Genomic DNA, 17,607 nt, shown 5'->3' with positions numbered 1-17,607 from the left:
CACTAATGTGCTTTGCGCTTCTAACAAACTAGACGATCTTTGCGTTCCTGAGCCCATACAAGAATTTCCTCATCTCACACATGTAAGCCTCTTTTTGAGATGTGACATCATGCGTGAGGAACAGAATCAAATCTTTCATATTCAGCGTGAATGTAAATAGAAATATAAACCAGAATACAAGCCAGACATTTGTTGGTTTATATTCAGGTGCGGCTCATGTTCACACTGACTTTGTGCAAACAAATCATGTCTGTGTAACATCAGACCACTGTTTGGACTGTTTCAGTGATCTCATCCTGTGTCATCAGGACACATCATTGTAAGTAATCCCTGTGACTTACTGTAGGTCCGTCTGCATTTTAATGCTTCTTATGTGCATATTCACATTCTCTGGTGGCACGACGAGCTCAATGATTTGTAGGTTACTAAAATAGGCTGCCGGTGGGCCGTATGTTATGAATTATAGGTGGAGACAGGATAAAAAGCAGGCTTCCTAAGGAAACATATGCTCTGTCTTTTAATGGAATTAATGAATTGACAAAGCACATAATGGATTCAAAACAACAGGCTATGGTTTAAATAATAAGAGCACTACGGCAGGTTGATTTTTTTCATAGTTTAACTGTTATTCTAAAACAGCATATAAATCTACACAGTACACTGAGGTCGGCACATTTGCCTTTAGGTCATTTTCCCAAACCAATGAGGTGCAATGTGAATGCATCTAAACACACTGCTGGCTTTGGTCTTTGCATGGGTTTCAGTGATAATACAAGAGAAAACCAAATAGAGCAGCCCTTATCTTAAACTCTGCAGGAACAGTGGCCAGCCTCTCTGGCTTAAACTGAGTCACGCTTAATTGAATTTAAAAAGTCCAGTTAGTTAAGCCAACACTGAGGTCATTTACTGTAAACATTCAGGTATAAAAGGCTGGACGGCGTTCCCCGATGACCTTTTTGAAGCTGTTAAAGTTCTGGCAAATGTTGCACTGGGCAGGACCGATGAGAAAGGTGTGACAGAAAATCAACAACGGCAACATCCAGAGCTGTGCTCACAGCTTGGCATGAAGCCATTTACTGCACCAGGGAGCTGAACGCAGCGCTGACCTCCTTGCTAACTCCAAGGCCTTTCTGCCTCCTTCTGCCATAAAACTGTTTCATGTAGGTTAGTGGAAATAAAGGACTGCATTGCACTCATGACTCCTTGCCCACATGCAGAGGAGATGACTGGATCAATAGCTACGCTTAGTTTCTCTCACTGCTGGTTCTTGCTGTAGTACTGAAACTGTTTCTTCACATAAAAGACTTTTAAAGGTGTCTCACATTACTGTCTCCCGCTACCCAAGAAGAATTTTTCCGCTGTTAACTTAGAGCTTAGCACCTTGCTGTACCCGATCCTTTTGTTTGTTAACTCAATAAGTAGTCACTATCTGCTGTTCAGTTAGCGTCATCCACTTTGTTTAAGGCTGGGCCAGTTTCATGATTTATCAGCCTCAACGTCATTTATTAAGTCTTCTGCAAATAGCCCGGATAGTTCTCCTCTGCTTCTTATTATTTAAGGCTGCAGATAATGAGGAAAAGTAGAGCACTTAGCTTAAAGAGATGGGACGCAAAAAGGACAACAAAGTTAAAGATGTAAAAATGGGGACTAATCTGTCTGCTGCTAAAAAGTCAGGAAGAAAGGAAAGCATTTTTTTTAGTTTTTAGTGTAAAACATCAATGCTTGTGCTTATTAATTAGACAGTTTCTCAGAACCCAGCAATGAAAGGGTGACCACAAGCCAGTGTACTCCTAGTGCTGGTCCAGAGTCTGCACACATGGGAAGGTTTGTGTCAGGGAGAGCATCTGGCATAATATTTTTGCCAAATCAAACAGGCAGATAATTAAGAATGAGATTTTTTTACTGGATTGGTCAGGATCTAGGTCAACAATGACAACCTCTGGTACCTGAAAGGAAGGAGAAGGGATGCTTAGATGTAGCGAGAGAGAAGGAAAGGAGGTGAGAGTAGGGTCTCTAAATGTGGGAGAGAGATGCATTCTGTGTGCAGGAGACCAGGTGGAAGGGAAACAAGGCCATGAGCACTGGAGGTGGATCCAAACTGCTTCACTACGATGTAGATGGGAAGAAAAACGGAGTAGAGGTAATCTTGGAGAAGTAGCATGTAAATGGTGTTGTGGGGGTGGAGAGAGTGTCCAACAGGATCATGAGTTCAAAGCTGAGATGATGTTGAATGTTGTCAGTGTGAATGCCCACAGTAGGAAGGGAAAGAGGAACTCTTGAGGAAAGCTGGATGATGGTAGAGAGTGTCCCCGAGGGGGAGAGAGTGGTGATTGGACTTTAATACACATGCAGGTGAAAGAAAAAGAGGTGAGAAGAACATGTGGGGTAGGTACGGTGTTAAGGAGAGAAATACAGAAGGACAGATAATAGCGGATTTTGCAAAAAGGATGGAAATGGCTGTGGTGGAGACATTTTTCAAAGAAGAGGGAGGAACATAGGTTCAATTAAGGGAGGGTGCCTTTGGAAATAAAGAAAAGGATGTGAATAGAAGTAGAGGTGAGGATTAAATGGTGGAAGATGAAGATGGAAGAATGACTGAAAGTTCAGGGAGGAGCTGAGACAGGCTCTGGATGGTAGGGAAGAGCCTCTAGATGACTGAGGGAGACTGCCAAAACAATGTTTGGTGAATACTCTGGAGAGAGGAAAGAGGACAAGGAGACTTGGGGGTGGAATAAAGAAGTACAAAAAGCATACAAGAAGTTAGCAAAGAAAAAGCGGGACAGTCAGGAGGATGAAGAAAGTAGACGGGAGTACTCGGAGGTTAGGCATACAGCAAAGAGAGAGGTGGCAAAGGAAAAGGAAATGACGACCCTAAGGAAGGAGAAAAAGACTTGCATCAATTGGACAGGCAGAGAGATCGCCTGATCTACGCTGATCAAGAGATTGAAATATGCTAATGAGTGAAGAGAGCGTGTTGAGAAGGTGAAAGGAGTATTCTGAGGAGCTCATGAATGAAGGAGATGAGAGCGAGGAGGAGGAGGGATGGAAGAAAGTTAGTAACTCAAGAAGTGCTGATTAGTAAGGAGGAATTAAGGACAGCTATGAAGAGAATGAAGAACAGAAGGGAGATCAGTCCAGCATGGAGATGTTTAGGAGAGAGGACAGTGGACTTCTTGGCTATGCAATTTAAAATGATGAGTGAGAGGATGCCTGAGGAATGGAGAAGTGTACTGGCGCTCATTTTTGGGAACAAGGCTGATGTGCAGCACTGTAGCAACTACAGAGGGGTAAAGTTGATGAGGCACACCATGAAGCTATGGGAAAGAGTTACTGAAGCTAGGCTAATAAGAGAGGTGACGATCAGTGAGCAGCAGTATAGTTTCATGCCAAGACAGAGCACTAGAGACGTGATGTTTGCTTTGAAAGTGCACAGTGTGGATCTAGACAAAGCATATGAAAGAGTGCCAAGAGAGGAAATGTGACATTACATGAGCGAGTCAGGAGTCATTGAGAAACTAGTGCAGGACATGCATGGGTACAACAAGGTGGAGGTGGGATTAGATCAGGGATGGTTTCTTGTTTTCAGTGGTGGTCGGGTTGACAGATGAGGTCAGGCTTCATGGACTAATCTGTAGTGAGAGTAAGGCACACATGGAGAGATGAAGGTATCCACTCTAGAGACGAGGAATGAAAATCAGCAGAAGCACGTATACATTTGTGTGAATGAGAGGGAGACGGGTGTAACAGTGTAGTAGTAGTTTAATACTTGGGGTCAACCCGAATTTTCTCAGAGTGACATCATATCAGAAACAAGGACCTTTTCCTGAACACGTGTTTATATTTATGCAGCATGTGTAGCTAGTGAGACAGTGACTGAAGAAGTGCTGATGAGTATCCCCTCTTTCACATGGTTTATTGGACCATTTATGGCAGGAATTTTAACAAATGCTCATCACAGGTTAAAAAAGGTATAGAAAGAGACTTCGACCTGTCCTACTCAACCGCTAAGACCAAACACTGAGACAGGTCGAAGCAATTTTCAATGACAGAAAACAAAAAAGCGTGAAATTCTTGGCATGCACGAAGCAATAACTTCCTGATGATAAGGCTAATATTAACCCCTGGAGGGTCCTAGAAAAATGCATACACTATTGGTCTTAGAGCCACAAATCGACCACGCCCAAAAAAGCACTATAAAAAATTTATATATTAATATTTTTTTCCACTTTAAATTAGCCAATCTTTTAGACCTACTTCTCCTTGAAATATTCATGTCAAGTTTTAATTACATTTCGCGGATTTTAACCCTTTATATCCCGGTTTCGTCACATGAGCGCACTGCTTTTTTTGCCCCAAAAAACAAAAAACTTGAATATTTTCCAAAAAAAACATTTGAGGTAATATTCAATTGTTATTATAATTAGGCCTTTGGATGGACTAAAGATTGGCACCAAGAGTCATTTCGATCGCCTTTTATTTTTTTTCCAGGAGCGCATTTCATAAAATGCACACTATCGACCACGCCCAAAAAGTGCAATAAAAATATTAAATATTAATTTTTTTTTTCACTTTAAATTGGTCAGTCTTTTAAAACTACTTCTCCCTGAAATATTCATATAAAGTTTTAATTATATTTTCGTTGTTTTAACCCTTTAAATTACAAAAAAACGAAAAAAAAAACTAAAAAACTAAATATTTTCCCAAAAAAACATTTGAAGTAATATTTGATTGTTATTATAATTAGGCCTTTAGATGGACTAAAGATTGGCACAAACAGTCATTTCGATCGCCTTTTATTTTTTTTTTCAGGACCAGAAAATGGTCTCCAGGCGGCAAATGCTCCTCCTCTAGCCCGGAATCGGTGCATGCTCCCGGGTTGACTCGCGACGATGACCGGGGCATGTTGCGTCGGACCCCTTTTTCCAACACACACATCCGGTACCACGTCACAACAAATACGTCATTTCCTGTTGATTTAAAAAAAAAAATCCAACCTCAAACGGTCCTGGGGCCGAAAATTGTCCCGCCCGATCAGCGGGCGAAACCGCTGCAGCACGCCGGAAAAGAGGCGTCATTTCCCGCAGGTCTCTTTAAGCAGCCCGCTGTTTTCCAGCCCCGGGTCAAATGTGGAGCAAGGGCGCCACCCGGTGGACAAATAAAAAAATTACAACTCCAAGGCCAGTACTGCAAGCGGAAGCGGAAGCATTACCGATCGAGATCGATTTGACCGTATTTTTTTTGCCGTGAAAAATAGCGTTTATAATGGGTTTCAATGGGGCACAAATCGACCCTAGGATCAATAGCGTAAGTTTATCGCTAGCTTAGCCCCTGAAGCTAATTTCCGGAAGTCATACTGAAATTTTAACAGTAAATGTGACCAAACTTTTTTTTGCAGACTTTCGCTATATTCCATTCAACACTGTGCAAATGGCAGGTAATCAAAATTTGAAAATAGCCGAAAAATAGCCACAAATCGACCCAAGACCCTCCAGGGGTTAAGTAACTCTTAAAAATGGCTTAAGTTCATCAGTATTGGATCAATTACATTTTTATTCAAACAGATGAATGTGGTAGCAATCGATTAGGCTGGTGAACTCTATAGGTTGTATCCCCCCTTTTACCTCGTGACTCCTGGGATAAGCTCCACAATCCCAGTGAGCCTGAACCGGACAAGCAGTTAGGAAAACTGACAGATGGATGATAGAATCAGATCTGGGAGTGGTGGGCAACATTTTTGACACTTCTAGTGTAGTGAGGATGTCTTAACTTAAATTTCACTTTCTATTCAAAGTTAATTTCTTAAATTATTATTATTATTGTTCAGACTACAGGCAGCTAAATCGAATCCTGAAAGCTTCTGGCACAAATCTGCATGTTTATAGAGATTACTTATCAACTAATAGAGTCCTGGTTTCAGCACTAACACCAAATTTTCTTCTACTGAACACATAAACCAGAGACTCAAAGAACTGGTTTTAACTGAACTGAACTCAAGCTAACATCCTAGTCTTTGAATAATTATTCAGGCTATGTTGTGTTTGTATGTGTACTGTAGGCTATGTGAGTGGGCTGCAGCTAGTGTGTAATGAGAGAGGATTTCCCGTTGACGCTGGCGCACACCCTGTCAAAATACTTGTGAGGTAAATCTCCCTTCCCTGCCTCCAGTATTTCTGTCCCGTATGCTGTGGGAAAGGGTAAGTCGGCCCAGCGGTGTGGAAAATTAGCTCATTAATTGGAAATCATCAACAAGGAATCTTTGATAAGTAATTTAGCTTGAAAACCAACATTGATTATAGTTTTTGTGGGGAATGAGATTTAGGCTGAGAATAACTCCCCCTCTATTTACTATTAAAGGATGTATTTAAGATTTTAATTATTGTAAGAACATTGCATTAAAAATAAAACAAATCCAGCCTGGGTCACTCTGTCCCTGGATGCATGATGATGTCTGCGTCACTTCTAAAAAAGCTAAATGATTTCCTTAAACAGCTGGACATAGTGGGAGAGGTAGGCAGATCGATGCAAACATTGATAGTATCGCTGGTATTGGTATCGCTTCCACTTGGATTTAGTTGGTATCGGATCAATGCCAAAACATGCAGCATCTCTATTTCTGGGTGAATATTTACAGGAGCTGATTAATACACAGTTGGCACACCGGTGAGCTTGATTGTCTTCAAGTGTGGGATGTGTTTGAGAATAAGAGCGCCCAGTGCAACAGTTCCTCTGATGCATTTTTAACAAGTTCACATGACAATGTAGCTTTATAGCATAGCGACTGGATACTATCAAACAGTATATTAAAATCATAGTCGCCGACCCATTAACCCATGGCTGTTATCAGTAAAATACACAACCCCAATAGGTGGCCTCTTGGGGCATCTTGTGGGTAGTTTTCAAATAATAATAATAATAATAATTTTGCTCTTTTAAATGGAGATATCGGGCTGAGGGTTTCCAGTTAAAACAGCAACGAAACTGAGAGAGAGAGGGGGATTGGCAAGCAAAGCCTGAATATATTTGAATCATGAGTTTGAGACCTGCCTATTAAACTTTTGTTGCAACTCGGTACATCTGTGAGATGACAATGAATAATTTTTTGTCTCTAATGGTTAAAAATAAAACTTGGAATTACTGAAAATAATAATATACATGATATCAGCGGGCTTCTTGCTGTCCACTGGCCCTCCAGCATGTGTGGAAGCTCTGCCTAAACCTTGAATATTTCTCACCCATCTTCTCACTTTATCTCAAGCTCGCTATTCCTGCTGTGCCAACCTCGATTGTGCCCAGAATGTTTCACATCTGCCTCTGCGGGGTACAAATGATAACTACAATGTGGATTTAAGAATGCGCGCCTCTGTAAATAGGTGGCGCTTAGGTGAGTCCCGGGGGAGAAAATGCCGCGCTCTACGGCAAAATAAGAGTAGCGCAGAGTGTTGACAGTAACCCCCCCACTGCAGTCTAAAGGAGTGTGGTGCGACTGTAATTCCTCTCTCTCGGCAAGCCCGGCAGGAAGGAGCATTTAGGGAAGTAGGGGAAACAAGGACAAACAAAATATAGGAAGCAGTTAGGATTTGCATTTGTTAGTTGGCAGTTCGTGTCATTTGAGTTGAATTTGACAGCTGCTTTGTGTTTAGTTGAGTGGTCTGACTCAACTCATCCAGTCAGAATGACTGTTATCATGTAGTAATGGATCACTACCCTTTGTAGCACAGTGAGGTGGCTTGTTGATTGCATATATAGAAAAAAGACAAATTAAAGTCTAAATTGAACATTAAAACGAACATTTTAACACTTTCCTTCCCTACATGCCTGCTTATCACATTTCCCATCCACAATATATCTTTTCCATCCTGTTTAAGTAACGACATGCTTCGCCCATCCATTGCTTGTTTTACACGTCTCTGAAGAGAAACTGAAGCCAGATGAGTGATTTCAGTGGAGAATGAACAGTGAAATGTAAATGACAAAGAGGAGAGGGTGATAGTTTTTATAGTCTGAGGCCCCATAAAGAAGTGATATGGTTGAAAAGCTGACATTGTTATGGTTCTCACAAACCTATTTACTTTCAAATGAATGAGACTCTTGACTGTTACATACTTTCCCCAGTTTTATCTCGCTGTTTAAAACTGGATGATGTGACAGGTAGGAAAATTGCACCTTTAGTTCTTTAATCTTTGTGCTGTAGCAATTCTGAATATGTAAATGTGTTTAAGACGAGGAAGGCTTTGAGCCATTTATAGTAAAACTGGCTGTGAAATGGCCCACTGTTTCAAGCTTCACAGGCTGTACACTAAATGTATTATCCACAAATTATTCTGTGATTGTGTTTTATGAGGAAGTGTTATTGGGTCTTCGGGTTTTTTGTGCAACTAAATGATTTACACCTTTTTTTTTTTTTAATTTACCCGAAGGGGGTAAATAAGAAGAAACGCAGCATTTAAAAACTTATCACGTGTTGTGTTTCACATAATACACACCCAGCCTAACTCCTGGACACCACGAACCCAATCTCACATCTTCTCTACAGAAAGTGGATCATTTGATGCATGCTCACAAAACACTGACTTTAGTCAAGCAATTCTTCATCAGATGAGCCCCATTACACAAAATGTTTGCAGGTTATTTATAGGCTTGGAAACTGAATTTACCGTACTGTGCTAAAGTCTTCAGCCACTGCTCATTTCTTTATATGCTTCTAGGGAAACATGTAATAGGTGCAGGAATTGAATAAAACAAGAAACGGCATCACACAAAAACAGAGTTTGTGCAATTCTCACGAGCCTGAAAGTCATTATTTGGTATGACCGCCTTTGTTCTTTAACACATTCTGAACTCTCTTGTGCAAGCTTTCCTGTAATTTCTTGAAGTAGTCTTTGTGAATAGTTCTCCAGGCTTTTTGAAGGACATTCAGTCTTTTTAGATGTTGGCTGCTTTTTTTCTCACACTGCTTCAGTAATGTTGAGGTCCGGGCTCTGGAGAGGCCAATCCATGATTGATAGCGTTCCACTTGGGATTTCTCTATCCAGGTATGCTTTTACTGTGTGTCTTCCAGATGGCTGTAGGCACCGACAGTGATATGAATCAAAACATCACTCCATCAGACCTGTTGCCACTGACTTTCAGTCCAGTTCTAGTGTAATTTGGTATAACTCTGAGGCTTTGGTGAACAGCAGATGGATCACCTGCACGGTCAGGTGCATCTCCCAGGTCCCGTGTCAGGTCTTTGTCAGATTTTCTTCTATTTCTTAAGCTCCCTCAAATGTTTTAAAGACATACTGCACACCATGCTGAGATATGCCAGGTGTCTGGCTAATATCTCTTTGGGAATCATCTTTGTGGTGCAAAAATATTATTTTATGCCTTTCAATCAGTTTTATCTTTGGCATTTTTCATGACTTTAACTAAAGAAATGGGAACAACTTGTGTTTTGTGACAGGCTGGTAGTAAAATGCCTGAAGATACAGTTTAAAATAGGTTCTTGCTAAGTTTTCCAATATGTGTAGACACAACACTGGTTCATTCCTTCTGCTAGGTGCTTTTTTTTTAGACTTGAAGGATTCATAGGTCAGTTTTAAATGGCTAGGAAAACAAACTAACATTTATCTGAAAATGATCAGGTACAAGTATTGGACGGAAAATGAGTGAAAAAGCAGCTAATGTCCAAAGAAAAGTTGTGGAAAAACCTTCACAAGTCCCAGAGAAATACTTCTCCAGGTCACTTTAAAAAATGACATGAAAGTCTGTCTCCTTAGAAATGAAATATAAACTAATAAGGGGTGACGTGAACACTACCATAGAACTGTACTGAAAGGACTGTATAAGTGACAATGGTTAGTGGGGGTGGGCTATGAGTTTTTTTCTGTGTAATGGGAGGTTGGATAAAGCAGGGAAGCCTCTTCAAATTTTGTTGCATTTTAATTTTTCTTCTGCACCCAGTTCAAGAGCCCAGATTTCACTTTTGCTTCACAAAAGTGGCCACAATATTGTTCCATTAGATTGTCTCGTTTAGTTTGGCTCAATTACTCAGCAGCTGAAGTGGTGAAAGCAATGTGTGAAATTGCTGACACTTGACACTTGTACAAATCAGAAAGAACATTTCTCTTCTTCTATTAGAATTTGAAAATGTTCTAACACATTTAGGCAAATGCTGTGTTTACAATCTGAACTGGTACTGATTTATAAGTCTTTGTGGTATAAATCAGATGAATAGTTTTACTCTCCATATATGCTTGAACCATTTCACTGTGCAGTTCATCATATGCATAAGAGTCCTTCTAATTGTGAGAATCTCCCAAGCCTATAGATATAAGTCGTACAAGTATTGTAAAGCATTTTTACAGAGCTTGAGCCCTGTAAAGCAACAGTTACATACTTGGAGGAGCCCGCTCAATTAAACATTTCGTGGGGGCAACAGTCTTCCCCACCGACGTGGAAGCGGAGCAAGCATCTGTAGCGAAGAGAAGAAAAGGAAAAATAGGTAAGCGTGCAGCATCAATGGTTCCCCATCAGCTGTGATGTTGTTGAGAATCTAGTCCACCGATTCCAAGCTCTGTTTTGCAAGTGTTTGCTATACATTTTATTTCTACTTATTTATTTTTTCTACCATACTGTAACTATAGTTTACTTTGCTGTGTGATCTTTGGAGAAAATGTTTTTCTCTCCCTTAAAACTCGTGCAAATTTAAATGTCCCTTCTGAAAAACGCATCCAAACATTTTATAAACACGGTTTCACACGGTGTCAAAAGAACTTGCTGTTACGGTGGCAAAAAAATCTTCACGGCCCACAAATCTTGATAAAAATTGGTTTTAAGTGGTGAGTGGAGCTGCTTTGCAGTTTCTCTAGCGTTTTGCTGTGTGACATTCTTTTGGGAAACGCATCTTCAGAGCTGAGAACTTCAAAAATGTTGCGCAGAACGTGCCGAAGCAATGCCGAAGCGAGAAAAAGTGTAAAAAGGGAATGCCTCTGATTTTGAACATCAAAGCCTGTTTTCAGTTTGTTGGAAAGTACTATTGTGAGAAAACAAAATTGTATAAAGCCCTTCATGGCTCCAGAAGGTGCTGCTCAAGATCTGAGGAAACAGTCGAGTCAGTGTTGCTGAAAACTACAACTGCGAAAATGAAAAAACATCTGGGAGTGTCAAGTTAAAAACAGGTGGGATTAGTCTGAGATTCTTCATATGTTCTCTTTTATACTAGTTAATTACGAACTATTTATTTTGCCACTGTGATTGTTTTCTGTTGGTAGCTAAGCCTTTGAAAGGGTTCCAAATATTTTACCCATACAGAAGCTTCCTCAAGGATTTCTCATGAACAGTTCCAAGCTGTGTGCTGACTACTGACTCATCAGGACGCCTCAGTAACATCACCGACTCTGGCATGATTATTTTGCAGCCCGTCCCGACAAGCCAACTCTTTGCCATACTCATGTGGTTTTGTTGCTGACATGTGTGACTCGTGACAGATGCAGCGTATTTGCTGAAGTGTGCATGATCTTTTTTTTCCCTTGCTGAACTCAGCGTGCTTGTGTGTATATCCGCTCTATAGCTGATTCGTTTTTCCTTGTGGTGACAGAACAGTGGCTCCACCCAGCACCACATCAACTCCTCATTGGTGGTTCATCACTAGAGAAGTCAGCCACATGTAACCGGTCAGCACAGCAGTCAGTATCTCTGTTTTCACCAAAAATCTGCACAAAAAAGAACCATGTTTCTGCCTTCATTTGCCATTGTTTCCTTAATGTGTTTTTCTCTGTTAGAAATAAAATCGATTACATTCATCATCAGCCCCCTGTGGCTTTGACTCTGACGCTCCTATTAATAGCTTTATTATTTAAGCTTTATTTTGGCTATCCAGAAAGTTAAGTATATTCTAGAATTATATTAGCCCATGTGTGAGGATTTAAGCACAAACCCAGGCTGTCCAGTTTGTAGAAGCCAGGGTTTTCTCAGTGTTTTCCCCCTGCATGGTAACAGAACATATGAAAGCGGAGGAGAGCAAAGCGTCCAGGAAGCAAGGCTTCTCTTAGAGTCTGCATCAATGTAAAGGCTCTTTAAGCAGCCTCAATCTACCTACATGATTTGCTGCAAGTTTTAAAGATTTCACAACTTCAAATATGTTTTTAAGCCTTGACGGTGGCTTTGAGATTCGAGAAAGGTTTGGTTCATGCTTTCTTGTTTCTCTCCAACTTGTTCCTTTTCCTTTCTACTTGTTTAAATTGCACTCAACTACCACATCAATACCGCACTTTCATGCTGAGGATGGAGAGCCGTGTTTCCGCGCCACTTGCTACAGTTCAGCAGGCTGTTTTTCTTGGGTATCTTGACATAAGTCTTTTGGTGCGGTCATTAAGGTTTTGTACCTTGCCTCACATACTTTCCAAAAAGTCAATAAGAGCCATTGTAGCTGTTGTGAGGCGGCAGTATGAATGTAATCAATGCCAGTTTTCTAACCGCCTTCAGAGCTTTAGACGGGGGGTTACGTTAAGAAAACACACTAAAATACTCGTCTGATCTGAAAAGAGCCCATGTTCACGGGAACGCGTGTCTGAAACAAGCTGCAAATCTGTTTACAAGAAGAGAAACGTGACACACTGGTAATACTAAATTGTTACTCACTCACGGTGTGAAATAAATGACAGTCAAGACAAACTAAACCAAGTTTCCCTCCATGTTTTACAAGCTGTATAGACAGAACTGACAAGAATAGCAGTTTGCCGTCCGCTTAAGCTTAATGCATAATGGATGCAAACAGTAACACTGCAAACAGCTTGCAGCTACCAGTAACACAACCATGAAAATCTTTTGTTTGCATTCCCTCCACTGTGACAGCAATCTAAGCCCCGGCGCAGATTGGAAAAAGCACAACCTAAATGTGCAGTAAAATCGCCAGTGATGGCTTTTATGTGTGCGCGCGCCTTGTAGAAGTTGTAGCCGACTGTATTCTGTAATATAACGTCCATATGCTCCGTCTCTCTCCCCCTCGTTCTCACTATCTGCTTCTCTCGTTTTCCCACTGGGTGGAGGAGCTATAAATTAAACTAGGGAATTACTGCTAACTGTTGGAATAAATTAAGGCGCTTTTGCGTCTGTAAACACCGTCTGACTGCGTAATTACACTCCCACTCCCACTGAGATGCCATGGAGAGGGAGGATAAGGGAAGAAACGCGGCGTTGATGCAGGGAAACGGCGGTGGGAGAGGAGGAACAAAAAAAGATGAAGTGAATGTCACAAGGGGGTCAGACATTAGATTCACTCCTTTGCTGAATCCTGGATGCTGGCTGGGCACTCCTACAGATTAGGGGGAAAGGTGACTTTGAGGATTATGATCTCAATCACCATATTTTTCATCACATCTTAATGATACAAAGCAGAATGCTGCAACCAACTAGAATAATAAAAGCTAATGCAAACTGCTCTACGTTTCAGTGGTGTTTAAGGTGACTTGTTATTCCTTACATTTTTTTCTGTCAAATATACTGTTGTATATACTTTTACAAGAGTGGATAATCATATTAAACACAGAGTACCTGCAGCTATTTCCTGTGAGCCAAAAAGGTTCAGACTCTTCGATCAGTGTGGAATCAGCGAGAGTGGATACTTCTAATATGATCATCGCTGGCACACAGCTCTGGCTGTGAGCACAGAAGTCCTGCCCACCTGCTGTTCAAACCTTCTGTTTACCAGGGACAGCCAATGAGAAGAGAGTTGGCATAAAGGGAGTGTCAGACCCAATATGAACTGATGTATAGCAGAAAATGAATAAAGATTATTTTGAACTGTGAATCCTGCAGAGCCCCAGAACAAAATCACTGAGCTTTAAATGAGCAATATAAGGTCCTTATTAAGATTCACCAAAAGAGCATTACATAACACCCGAGCTCTCACTAAATCTGCAGTATGATTACAATGTAGCCCTGTTAATAGAAAGTCACATTTAGCTATTCAGCAGTTCATTAGAAAAACTGAAACTGAAAAGCTAGCAATGATGAGAAGCAAATAAACACTGTCTTCAAGGACAGCAACACTATCAACCTAAACACATAAGAAACTATGGAGCTGTATTATGACAACTAAGCATATTTAATGCACATAATTAAATGTAGCCTGGCAGCCAAAACACATTTAAAAAGTGCTAACTACGGCACACCAACATCACTAAAACAAGACAGCTGACATTACAGTGAAACATCACTGTTGTGGTAGAGCTATGAGCGCCTCAGCGTGCAGCACAGACAACCACATAATTGAAGAACATAGTCCATAAAGCTTTACTCGTCTTACCAATTGACTGTACAGTAGGTGTGTAAAAAAAAGAAAAAAAGAAATCAAGTGCAGAGCTACTTTCTGGACCTGCCAGAGCAGCCACAGCAGTGACTGCACCCATCGATGACTTACATGCACATAATCTCAGATAGCTCAGTTGATGATGGGGTAATGTTTCTTGTGACACATGTCTAAGGGCAGCGAGCGCATTCAGCTCAGCACTGACATTGTTTGCCAGGGGCATGCGCCTTTGATAAACAACTCTGACAGCTACAAACAAGCTTTCTTACTCAAAGCACATGTCACAGCATTTTTATGAAAGCGTGGCAGCTTCGGTTGGAGCTCTGTGACTCCACCGTGGGCATCATTCAGATTAGGATTATTAAGCGGCGCATTTCCAAACACAGCAGATATGCATCAAGTGAAGTGATGAGGAATGGCACGGAGCTGAGGAACGACACGACTCAAACAGTTTTTGTTTAGGTTGCGGCTCTCGTTGCCTTTCTGTCAGGCTTTATTTGCCACTCGGATGTTACAGTAATTGTTTCCCCGAGAAGCACTGACATAAATTTGATGCGCTGTGAGCACAGGAGTGTGTGATGGCATTGAAAACTATGAAGAGCTGAATTTTTCATTTCTCAAGGTCCTGCTGAATCATTACAGTAATGCAACAGACTGCTGCTCTGCTCTTATGAGAGCCACTGATTTTTGCATACAGGTTTGCCTTTTACGTATAAAAATCTGCCTCCCACAGAATATAAATTAGGGGCGTGAAACAATATTAAAGCTGTGGAAACAGCATACTTTATGTACGTATAATGAAAGGGAAGGTGAGGGCATACCAAACCTAAACACGCCAGCTGATTCGTGGACAGCTCTGTAGCTGTATTGGTTTTAGACTGAGATGCAAGCAGCTGCTCTGATTTCAGCCTTGCCAGCGAGCTCCACACTACACAGTGCTCACGCAACTCAGTTCCTCCCACAGAGAGCTGTGGTCCACATCACTCTGGGGACTGGAACAGATTTGAGGGCCACTTTAAAAATGTTCTTTGTCAAGGGTTGGACTAACAGTGCCTGGTTGGACAGAATCATTAACTGGCAAACATGCTTCCCAGATCAGAGTGGAGCTCTAATTACAGTATGATCATCTAATCATAGAGAACAAGGAAAGACAAAAAAGGGACCCCCATTAGTTAAAGAGAGAAAGGGAGAATGACTCAGAGCTGCAAGATAGATAGATTTGTGAAATATGCACGGTATGATTCAGTCTCATTCTAATGGCAAATAGAGGAAAAGCGTTCACAAATGTTTCAGGTTGCTCCTCCTTCTCCTTTAATCCTATCCATCCTTTTACGCCTCAGTCTTTCTCTCCTCTGCTCCTCTTCTTCAGTCTCAGTCGGCACATTGGAGTGGATTTCTTTTTTTCCTCTCCCTCTTTCAGGAAAAAAATAAAAAAATAAAACAGCGTCTCGGGGGCAATTTATTGAGTGCAAATAGCAGATACAGCTGAGAGCCAGGGTATTTTGGAAAGATGCACGGGTGAGCGGGCACAGACCAGTCCGGTGACTAATTACCATAATAACGCGCACAAGTTCGCCGGCGAGTCAGGCACGTTTTATTTCTCCGTATTTCCATGTAGCCAGTGCCGCAGCGGGGAGATAATCGGGCGGAGGGAGCAGTTACAGAGAGTAGACAGAGGGAGAGAGAGAGAGAGGGGAGCTGGCAGCACATGATCACACTGGGTATCCAGTCACTGATCAACTGGAGCGTTCATAATTACGCTGGCGACAACATATGGGAATACAACAAGGCGAGATTGTGGTCACACCTGGTTCTGGAGGACACCGGAGGACCCGTGCGGGGACAGAGGCGGCCAAATCTCGGGGACTTTGCATCAAACAGTCGAGAGAAAAGCGTGGCATCCGAAAGCAGCATCATCCGGTAGGTGAGCCTTGATTGATGTGCGCGGACTGCCAATATGCTTGTCATCATCCGATCTGGAAAAGAGAAAAAGAAATCTGTTTTATGGCGCGTTATAGCCCAACAAGTACCTGACACACACACACACACACACACACACACACACACACACACACACACACACACACACACACACACACACACACACACACACACACACATTTATTTATTTATTTTATTTATTTATTTTTTACTATGCATATATTGGTTTTGTGTTTGTGCCACGGTTCAAGAAGCAATTAGGTCTGTCTGGGAAACAATGCAATCGGCTCTTTGCAAATGCCAAACCACTTGATTGAGGATGCAGGTTTCAGTGGATAGCTGGCAGTTATACACACACATATATATCTAAGCAGTGGTTTTCGATTCGGAGGTCCCGCTTGGATATATATTCAAACAAAAGGGAAGGCACACCATAAAATCTACGGGGATTAGGTGGTGATTGGCGCACATCTACATGCAAAGAAAAACCAGCTTAGTGAAGCAGACAGGCACATCAGGTACATAGCTGAGCTATTTCATATTTACATGTGTAATGTGGATGTGGAGGAACTGTGTGCTTTTTAAATGTGCAACTGAGTCTTGCTGCAAAACAGTCAGTTTACTGAAATCCTGTATACTCCTCAACCCAGCTCCTTGGATGAATCAAGACTGTAAAGTTGGTCAGGTGAGTTGTAAAAGCCCCACCCATTTGCTAAATTTTGACTGACTTGTGTGATAAAGGCTTGTGGACAGAATTGGTGCACATATTCCAAACGCAGCAGCCACTCTCAGGCCATGTATGCCGGTTAAAATGTCATTAAGTTGGGGGAAAGAGATGGAATCAGCACAAGATGTAACAAACTGAAGCCAACAAGAAGAGAAACAGTTGCTTGTGCATTAATAGCTTTTTTCAACTTACTGATTTGATGAACAAAAAAGTGGACAGAATGGGAGAGATTCTAATTTTGCAGGGTCTTTCTGCACCATCAGAATATAAATGTCCTGTATTTGCACAGGTTCCAGTCGTCAATAGATTTTTACACATGAATATGCAGAACCTGTGACAAGTCTTTGGGCTCTGAGGCTCACGTGTTTGAGGAACAGTGCTACTGACTGACTCAGTTTCGGACTTTCTCAAAAGAGGGCCGGCATTCCCCTCCCCCAAATGTATCAGATAAACATTTGCTATGCCAGCTTCATGTTTTAAAAATGTTTCTGTATTTGTAAATGGAAATGGAGAGCCGGATATCCACTGGCTCCTGCAAAAAACACTGCCTATCTGTCTGTTGGATTCTCAGATTGCGTTGCGCCAAACTGTGTCTTTAGCAACTCTGAGGAAAACCATTTTCAAGTATTAGTCTCTCTCCATGGAAGGA

The 17,607-nt window shown here is 41.5% G+C and overlaps 1 protein-coding gene across 1 annotated transcript in view; it reads left to right on the top strand.

Moving 5' to 3' along the window:
* Window positions 1–15,679: 15,679 nt before the first annotated feature.
* flrt1a (fibronectin leucine rich transmembrane protein 1a) overlaps window positions 15,680–17,607 on the top strand; it is a 46,637-nt gene continuing 44,709 nt past the window's right edge. The window contains exon 1 of the mRNA XM_085420214.1: window positions 15,680–16,210. The gene's annotated coding sequence lies outside the window, so the exon portion shown is untranslated. The remainder of the gene's footprint in view (window positions 16,211–17,607) is intronic.

This window comes from Rhamphochromis longiceps, linkage group LG10 (assembly GCF_057381845.1).
Source record: "Rhamphochromis longiceps isolate RC_006_pf linkage group LG10, R_longiceps_female_GT1.1, whole genome shotgun sequence".
NCBI classification, from domain to species: Eukaryota; Metazoa; Chordata; class Actinopteri; order Cichliformes; family Cichlidae; genus Rhamphochromis; species Rhamphochromis longiceps.
The sequence above is the reverse complement of the archived record's forward strand: the minus strand, read 5'-3'. Positions and strand labels throughout refer to the sequence as shown.